This window comes from Prosopis cineraria, unplaced genomic scaffold (assembly GCF_029017545.1).
Source record: "Prosopis cineraria cultivar Desert tree isolate PC_DT_omini unplaced genomic scaffold, ASM2901754v1 PC5, whole genome shotgun sequence".
NCBI classification, from domain to species: Eukaryota; Viridiplantae; Streptophyta; class Magnoliopsida; order Fabales; family Fabaceae; genus Prosopis; species Prosopis cineraria.
This window is the reverse complement of record NW_026555336.1, coordinates 6,533,156-6,543,860: the sequence shown is the minus strand read 5'-3', so window position 1 is coordinate 6,543,860 and position 10,705 is coordinate 6,533,156. Positions and strand designations below refer to the sequence as shown.

Sequence of the window (10,705 nt, the reverse complement as noted above, 5' to 3'; positions counted from 1 at the left end):
GGATTATAATTCTAAGCTAGAGACTCAATTTTTAATTTTTGGATATTTTAGGTGTGAATTTATAAAATAAAAAGAAAATTTTGATAATAGAAATTAGTTTAGAAGCTGATTTTTAGATTATTAATGTTTATTGATAATTAAAAGAGGAGTTAAAAATTTTACTTAATAGTGTTGACTCTAGATTTGTATTAAGATTGAGATTAGAAATTATATTATATTTTTAATTCTATTATTAGAATTATTTTATTAGTTTCAAAAAAATTGAAACTAATATTTATAATAATATGTTATTTGTAGATTGTATTATAGTGAAGATTATGGTGGGAGAGAAATTTTAAGGAATAATTTATTGAAAAAGCCACAAGGTAACCATGCTTTTAATTTGTGATTAGTATATCTTCATGTTAATTGGGTGATTATTGAGAAAATTATGAATTTTTATAATATTGTATAATTGTGCAATATTATTATGAATTTTTTTGATTATTGTGGGAGGTGTTGGGAGACTTGCTATCGTTGTTGTATTTATGTGCCACGTGATACGCCCCTATTGGAGCTCAATAGGTGGCTTGTAAGGGCTCGGACTAATCTACCTTTGGTCGGGTAATTTAGCACCGAGTGAGGGCTACGGCTCGAGGTTAATGGAGGGATATAAGGATGGTTATTTGTGTGTATTGTAATATTTCTTATATTTGTTGGAATTATATTATTTTTAATTCTCACTTAATAAGCACACACTTAACTGTTTGTATATACTATCATAAATTGGCTATGGTTACTGGGACTTTTGAATCTCATTATGTGGTTAACAATTTTCAGGAGAAGAGCCACGAGTGACACGTGGAGGAGTCCCAGAGGCTTAGTGGTATAGATCCACTGTCTCTTTTGGGTATTTGATTTATGATTTATAATGTGTTATATTACCAATATTAGGACTTTTTGTTTATTGACAATTATATGAATATATAAATGTAATCATGCCTTTGAAACTATTTTTATTTTTGGTATACTTTGGATGATTGTAATTTTAATATTTGGTTTACTCTGGATTGGTTAAAATGGCATGATTATGAAGCCAAATAATTGGCTTGTGTTGAAAATTGATAAATTATTTATTTTACTTGTTGGGAGTATAAGGATGGACAAATGTGATTTAGCCTAATGGCATGTGGGAGGTAAAAATTTATCTGAAATGTTATATTGTGTGAGTTTAAGTCAATTATAAAATATTTTATATTGAAATTGTTGAAGTCAATTATAAAATATTTTATATTGAAATTATTGATATAAAAAATGTGTTGGGTGATCATAATCCAACTATGATTGAGTTAAATTATTTTTTTTAAAAAAAAATAGTGTTTTACACTATATTAGTCAGAGTCTAAAAGAAAAATGTGATATACAATGCTAGTTATTCAATGATGATGACTCTAAAATTTCCAAAACACCCTTTATACTTTTCACTATAAAGAGAGTAACTTTTCTATAACATATGAGAGAGAAATATAAAAAAATAATATTAAATCAATTGGACCACTTTTTGCTTTTTCATGTGAAGATTAGTTTTAAAATTTCATTTACAATTATTCTTTATAATTTTATTATATTGATATCAATAAAATTTTAAAAATAACTCATAAATAAAATCAAAGAAAAATCTTGTAATCTTTTCAAACAAATTTCTAGGACATTGTTTTGTGCGTTGGTTATTAAAATAAGTTTTATAAAAAGAAATCTCAATGCATTCTCAAAAAACAATAATAATTACTACTCAACAATATAAACTCCTCACAGATTCGATCTAAGATCTTGAGGGTGATAATGAAGATGATGTCTTCGGAGCAAAGAGGAGGGGTGCAATGTGCAAATTTCATTTGGAACGGTCAGGTAGAATTTGGATAGTTCAGATTTTTTCCCCCCTCAATTGACAGGAAATGTTAAAACCTTTTTTCACTTATTAACAACAACCAAATGAAGAAAAAAAAAAACACATCAAGGAATTGTCCAACTGATAGTAATGTTCCTAATTTTAACTACAAAATGAATAATATAATAAAACAAGCAACATACACGGAAAGGCTTCGCGATCCACCAAAACCTAACTGCAACGAAAATCCAAAATACAAATAGCGCCATTTGTAATACAACACAACTAAAACTTCCTCCCCAAAGGAAATATGACACCAGAATCTCAAGATCTAAATGGTTTTATATCTGACAGAGGACGTTGAAACATGATGCATCGAGCCAGACTCTAACCTTTATTAGTTTTATTCTTGTACGACTTTTGGCGAGAAAGCAAAGGAATAAATTAATTCCCAAGGTCATGGAGAATTGCTTGAGCAGGGGATAAATGCTCGAGCAAAGTCCAATCCATTAATGACTGACATCTCGGCTATAATATTGGTCAAGAGTCTTTGCTGGTATACGATGAAGCAGCTCACGGGGGAAAATCCGAAGCAAAGTCCATGCAAGATCCAGTGACTGGAAGATATTGCGGGTGTCATAAGCTCCCTGGGCAACAAACTTCCTCTCAAACTTGTCCAAAAATTCCAAATACAGCTGTTAGAAAACGAAAACTCATTAATACCACTTCAAGGTCAAGCTAACTTTATCAAATGAAAAGAATGAGACAAATAATAGAGACCAGGTCCTCAGATGAAAGCGCCTCTTCTCCCACAACGGCTTTCATTGCCTGGACATCCTTTCCAATGGCATAATTTGCATAGAGCTGAAAGCAAACAAAATATCACGGGCTAGATGATAAAACACTTGCAATAAGAAAAATAAATGATACTCGAGCACAATTAGACCTGGTTCGAAACATCAGAATGATCCCTTCGGGTCATTCCCTCACCAATGGCACTCTGCAGAGGTCATCAGAATAATACCATAGACAGCACAATTAGATTTTTATTCACGAAACAACACAAACTAGTTACCTGACAGGATCTTGACATCGAAGAAACAAGAATGTTATTCTTACCTTCATCAACCGAGACAGTGATGGAAGGACATTGATTGGTGGGTATATCTGCACAATATAAAAAATTCAAAATGTTAATTTCGATAGGTAAAATAAAGATAACGCCTACAAAAAATTAGATATGTTAAATAATAAAAATAAAAAATATAAAGTTTGATATATTGAAACAATTATACAATAAATAGTTTAACATATATTAATATTGAAAATTAACATGATTCAAAAGATATGGAGTATATGATAATTTTTTTCTGCATAAAATTTGACATATTGCAGAAAATTTGACATATTGGACAAAAATTATACAAATAGTTCAACATACATCAATGCTAAAATTAACAAGATTAATTATTCAATCTATAATGTTAAAAATTTGATCTCTAATAATTATTATTATTTAAATAATAATTATATTTTTAATAAATTAACAATGTTTTTTAAATAAAATAATAACAGATAAAAGTGATATCATGGTCAAACAACACCCTACTTTTTAAATCTACTTTTCAAATCTTTCCTCAAGTTACTTTTGCAAATCCACATCCAAATTACTTTAAAAAGTACTTTTCCAAAAGTATATTTCCTTACCCATTTGGTATCCAAACAACTTTTCCCATCTCAAATGTTAGGAAGTGCTTCTTAAATGTGAAATGTTTATCCAAACACACCCATAGTCAATTTGCATGTTAAATATCAGGATACTTTCAAAACCAAATTCTCTATAGTAGTTGAGTCCGCTGACTAATCCAGCAAACTGTGTTATCAGTACCAAAGCTTCGATCTATCATCCTACCTGTCTGTTATACAGCTGCCTATCTATGTATATCTGCCCCTCAGTAATGTATCCCGTAAGATCAGGAGTTGGATGTGTGATATCTGTACAAAATTTTAAGGAACATTATGCCAACATTAAAAGCTTATTATGCAATATAGCAGATGCAGACATATTTATTTAGGTTCCTAACCATCATTTGGCATGGTCAGAATTGGAATTTGTGTAATGGAGCCCTTTCTCCCCTCAATTCTTCCAGCCCGTTCATAGATTGTTGCAAGATCTGTATACATGTAACCAGGATAACCCGCCTTCCAGGTACTTCTTCCCGAGCAGCAGATACCTATGGGATACAGTGCAAAGCAGCAGCTTGTGTCATGGAAATTGCCCACCATATTTATAACTTACTTCTCAGCCTTCTAGAGTAAGAAAATGGCAGCTAATATTTCTGAAAAATTACTCATTGGAAACCTCTAAAATATTCATAACTTGCTTTTCAGTAAGAAAATGGTAGCCAATATTTCTTAAAATTACTCTTTGGAAACTCTAAAGTATTCATAACTTGCTTTTCAGCCATCAAGACAGAGAGAAAGCAGCATCCAGTGTTGTTTCTAATGATGGATATCCATAAAAATCCCAATCTCCTGAATGCCAAGGCTTTAATAGATATGGGCAAAGGCTGTAGGAGGTTTCCCAAGATCTTATTTTCTTTCCTTTCGTCGCCTTGTTTTCTAATAAATTAAAATTTAAGGTACATTACCTCGCGAAGAGCATCAGCATAAGAACTCATATCTGTGAGTATCACAAGAACATGCTTCCCACATTCATATGCCAAATATTCAGCAGTTGTAAGAGCAATACGAGGAGTGATAATGCGTTCGATTGTAGGATCATTTGCCTGTAGTTGATTGCATCAGCCAATGAACAGAGAATTAAGGATTAGCTCCTTCATGCAAGTTATGAAATTGGAATTTTAACATTAGAACCACTGTCTCAATTAAATTTTCTACTCAAAGAACCTTATTTTCCTCAAAATACAAAAAGGTATATTTTAAAAATCTTTTTGATGAAAAAATTAAAACAAAAAATCTACACTGATCAGTTTCAAAAATATATATATAAAAAAAATTGTACGCCTTTTATTAATATTAAGATATACACTTCTTTGATCTTAACAAGAAAAACTATTAGTTCAGAATGCAATGCTATTGTAAGAATATACATGTACAGTCTTGTTCTGTAATATTTGAATTGAAATATAGCAGTAGCATCCTTGAAACCTAAAGGAAAAAAATAATATTCCCAAGAAGTTACAAGCATTTATCACAAGATAGCATTCACACAAGACATTTATTATTTAGCTTGTAAACTAAACAGACATAATTTCTGAAGAAGAATTCACAGTTAAAAGGAGAAGAGAGAACGCATGTATTCTGGTTTAAAAAGTTTACCAGATTAAGAAAAAGAGTCACCCTCTCCATTGAGCCATTCTCCTCAAAGTCACGTTTAAAAAATTGCGCAGTCTCCATGTTAACTCCCATAGCTGCAAACACAATGGCAAAATTGTCTTCCTCCCCACCCTGCATAATAATGATAAAATGTGTTATGGTAAAACTAACTTCTCAATCTTACACAATGTAGAATAGTCATGAGCTTCACAAAATGAGCAAGCAGAGAAGATGTTTATTAATTTCAAGAAATTTAAATAAATGAGAGAGAGAGAGAGCAATAATACAAGAAAAATACAGAATTTCAACTTATTTTTGTCAGCATCTTCATTACAACAGAACCACAAATAACAGACTTAACTTCCCAGTTAATAGTACATTTTCAATTTTCATGAATTGTAGAAGAGTAATAGGAGCTAGTTTTAAAATCAGCCCCATAAATCACTAGAAAACTAGATACTCCAAAGGTCAGATGTTTGACTGCCAAGCAAGTAAAAATATATCATAAATGTTGATGGGAATCAATACAGTATGACTCCTGAGAGAGACCTTTAATTTAACATTTTCAATTCCTCATGTGATGATATAAGAAAAAACATATCCTACAAAAGAACTCAAGGGCAATGTTCCCCACCTGTTGCGTTAAAACACAGCCAGGGTGGGGTGGACAGAAGTGTCAAATTATCATCTAGAACAACCCAATTTCAGCTGACCAAATTTGTTCGCAAAAGAATCAAGACTAAGAAACAACTTAACAACTAGACAACTCAGGCAGACTGAGACATGCAAGTATCGTAATAGAAGCCCTAAAAGTTTTGGTGGTATGTACGGTATAGACTAGAGTGTGGGAAGAGGTCCAAGGTTCAAACCCTCCTAATGTAATAAAAAATAAAGCCCTAAACCTTTCACCTATATGCTTATTCCCCAGCAATAAATTCCATATCAGTGCAATCCAATCATAAACAAGAAGTATTAGTAAACAAAATAGCCAAAAGTTTCCTTCAATTACTCATAACGAGTGCCCAAATTGCCTTAGCCAGGAAAACATCGGTGCAGTTAAACCAGGAAGATCTGAATGAAGTAGAAGCCATCTAAAGAAAGTGGAAGACCTATAAAATATTAGAGTAAATGCACTTTAATACATCCTCTATACCTCAAGAAGATTATCAGACTTCTCCAATCTCTTGACTAAGCCAGCCTGGCGACATATCTGAGCAGCAATTTCATTATGGGGAAGTCCAGCAGCTGAGAAAAGAGGGATCTTTTGACCTCTGGCAATGGAATTCATGACATCAATTGTAGATATTCCTGTCTGTATCATCTCCTCTGGATAGGTTCTTTCACTAGGGTTGATAGAACTTCCTGCATTAAGTGGAGATATTAAGAAAACAAACAGTAAATTTGTAAAGCAACATGGAGAAAAAAACTAGATAACCCCACAAGAAACTCAATTACCTGATATATCCAAGTATGCCTCAGGCAATATGGGTGGACCATTATCAATAGGCTTTCCAGAACCATTAAATATGCGTCCAAGCATGTCCAATGAGACAGGAGTTTTCAACACCTACAAACATGAATGAGGAGGGAAGTCTCGGGGTCAAAAGTAAAACTCTTTTAATTCTACACAAGTAAAATGAAAAACAAAGTGAGCCAAGAGTTAAAAAGACAAGTCTCATGAAAAGTTGTGGAAGACATACTTTAACCATAAGAAATAGTATTAGGAAGTTACATTTATTTTCTTTTAATACACTTCAGTTGTCAGGTTAATCATCATTTTGTGATTTTCTTAGTTTAACATCTTTTTTTAGTTTCTCTTTGTCTTTTGGGTTCTATATAAAGCCCTCTAAGGGTTAGCTCAGTTTTGTTTCATTTGAATTAATCTCACATATCTCCTGCCTTTTATCTCCACTTCTCCCTTCCTTCTCTGAATCTCCCTGCTTCTCTTTCGCCCTTCCATTGTCTCTTGTTCTAGTAACTGGGTCTATATCAGTCTCAGTTCCCATATAGGAGGGGACGAACTAATGATTTAAAGTAAATCACATTGGAAAACATCAAACAACAGAAATCAACCGCTACAACAAATTGAACATGAGCACGTTCAATAAAAAAAAGAAAGTGCATACATACAAGAGTAGTAAACTACAGCGACAAAAAGCACAATAGGATACATCGGAACCACATTTTTTCTTTCAGTTTTCCAAAGTTAGTTTCCTTTTCCTCAATATTTTTCCCATAGATTGGTCAAACTTGTTATATATTGAAGTCTCCTTTAAATATATCAAGTACCATACCAAAACAATGATCATTATAAAATTCTCAATTGCCTATATTAAATTATGAGAAATGCAATTTGTGTTGATACTACACAAACTACATTTTTCCCCAGCAGTTATGACACACTTGTGGAATGATTATAGTAAACTCTATCTCCCCCCGCCCCTTTCTAAGATAATAATTCAAAAGGCACATATTCATAGACCATTCATTGATTGGTGCAACTCTATAAACAGAAAATCTTTGCATTTAAATATAACTCCCAAGATATCAGTAAACACATTATTTAGGTCCTGCAGATCTAAGTAAAATAAATTAACAGACCAGATAAGTTCATGGAAAATCTCATAATATAATGTGCATTGAAGCAAACCATTGTTCTATGCTCTTTTTGACAAGATATAGTATAATTTGTACCTCTCCAGTAAACTGCACAGTTGTAAATTTATTGTCAATCCCAGATGTACCTTCGAAAACCTGGCCAAGAGTTTAAGAAAATAGATTGAATGTTATTAATTCCAGTGGTGGATTGCAAAATTAAACACTCAGAAGGTCATTTCCTCTCATCAATGGAATCACAAAAGCAACAAGATATCTTAGTACCTTTCAGTTTGTAGGAAAATATAATACTTTATCAATACATTATCAACCCAAATACATGAGACACCTATCTCCTCATTTTATATGAAATTAACCTCCCAAATGAAGCATGATGGGCAATAAAATGCCATACGCAATCACCTGAACAACAGCCTTTTCACCATCAACTTCTAGAACTTGCCCACGTCTAGTAGTTCCATCTCCTAAACGAATATTAACGATCTCTTGATATTTGGGCCCCTGTTGTAGTTTGTCAGAGCAAAAATCAATCATAGAATAAAGAAACCAAGGAATCCGTATTGATAAAGCCCAATTACATGTGCAATTAGGATAGAAGATAGCATAGACATTACCTTAACTTTGTCAAGAATGACCAATGGTCCAGCAACTCCAGATACGGTTCTGTATTCTGAAACCAAAAATAAATAAGGGGGAATAAGGACAAAGTCACAGTTTATCAATATTTACGTCTATCTTTTTTGATAAAGAAAGATAGTTTGATATTAATAAGTACTTAATGTACCAAGAGCCTTAACATTTAAATAATAAAAGAAGAAGAAGAAGTCGTTAACTGATATGATACATACCCATTCCTATCTCCAAAGTTCCCTCCTCCAAATCAAGATTGTTTTGAACCACACCCATGGTTGAACTTCAAACAATGAGACAGCAGAGCAAACATATAAAAATCAATACACGACCATTTTAAAACAAAAGGCAATGTTAAAGGGATACTGATTCAGTGATGACTTATGACTAAAGAAAGATGAAAATCACAATACCAAAACAAGTTCAAGAACTAATTGTGAGCAGTAGAACACAATTCCTATGTAATTTCGAGTCCAAGATTACAAAACTTTGCAATTATACTAAATTTTATTTAGTTGTGAAACTAGAAAGGATTTCAAAAGCTTTTATCAACTAATAGGCTGAACTCAACGAAACTTGCCAATTACCAATAACTACACCAAATCTTCGATCTCCATGAACTTTCACTTTACTTACACTATTTAAGTGAACAAACCCCATAGGGGCCAAGAAAAATAAAATACTTGCTCCATGATGGAGGCGTGTTCAAACCTTAAATAAAACAAATACAAATAAAAACAGATCAATGATACCAAAATTTCGGCGAATCACCGAACTAAGAAGATCATAAAAGAAAGTTAAAATCGACAAGAATTGCACAAGCAAAAGCATATACATCCGATCGAACTGAATTGCTAAATTCTGGGCGATCAACCGATTCAGGGGCTGTCTCGTTACCATCATCGAAGATTTGTAAAACTGCCTCGAAAAAAAAAATGATAAAAGAAGGATCCGAAGTGGGAGAAACGTACCTCTTTTCTTTTTCCCCCGATCTGAAGCGGAAGAGATGTATTGGCAGAGGGCAGGGATGGACTGAGATCGAATGATGAACCTCAATATCAAACGAGCCTGTAAGTGATGACTATTTTGTCATGTACAGATAATTACTTATTTTATTTTATTAAAAAAATTAATTTTTTAATCATTCAACTTTAACTCATTTATAACTTCATTTTTTATAACTCTATTTTTCGACTATGACTCACTGCAACTCAATCCTTCAACTATAACTCACTGTAAATTAATCTCTCAACTTTTGATTCACGTATAATTCGATACTTGTTTAAAAAAATTCTTATCAAATAAGAGAGATAAAAAATGCTCATATATTATTATAAAATACCCTCTCTTGTTTATTGATGTGAGATATAAGCTAATTTGAAAAAAAATTATCAAAAGTTCAGGGACTAATTTATAAGTGATTCAAAATTTGAGAAACTGAGTTATAGATGAGTCATAGTTGAGGGACTGAGTTACAACGAATCATAATTAAGGGATTGAGTTATAAGTAAATTAAAAGTTAAAAAATTAAAAGATAAATTTTTTCTATTTTATTTCATATCATATTCTAGTACTATTATTGTACTCCAAAACGAGCTAGTTTTTAGTTGTTAATTATTAATTAATTTATATTTATAATTCTAGTATTATGCTCGGATACGTGCTATTTTATTATTTATTATTATTATTATTAGTATATATAAAAGAAATAATAATAATAATAATAATAATAATAACCCTTTGAATTATATAAAAAATAATTTGATGTCTTAAAATGTCATAATTTTACTGAAGTCTCTTGAAACTTTTCTATTATTAATAAATTTATATAAATGATAAAATTTCCCTTATTAAAAAAAAATGATTCATAAATTTTCTTTAAACAATCACAACTTTTTTTCTTATATTCACAATAATGCAATAACAAATTATATCTTCGCATGTTAAATTCTCGATTTGTTATTGTGTTATTGCGAATATAAAAAAAAAAGCTGTGATTATTTAAACAAAATTTGTAAATCATTTTATTTTTAATAAGAGCAATTTGGTTATTGAAATAAATTCATCAATGGTAGAGAATTCTTCAAGGATTTTAGTAGAATTATGATATTTTGAGGATTAAATTGTCATTTACATATTTTAAAGGGATATTATTGACTTTTTCCTATATATAAAACATGAACATTAGGTCTTTTAAAATACAAAAAACATAACTTTCAATTCCTACACTTTGCATGCGATTGTCATTAGTCC

General features: G+C 31.4%; 1 pseudogene; it reads right to left on the bottom strand.

The window, feature by feature from the left end:
* Positions 1-1,935: 1,935 nt before the first annotated feature.
* On the bottom strand, positions 1,936-9,367 carry LOC129310358 (V-type proton ATPase subunit B 2-like; annotated as a pseudogene).
* Between the last annotated feature and the right edge of the window lie 1,338 nt (positions 9,368-10,705).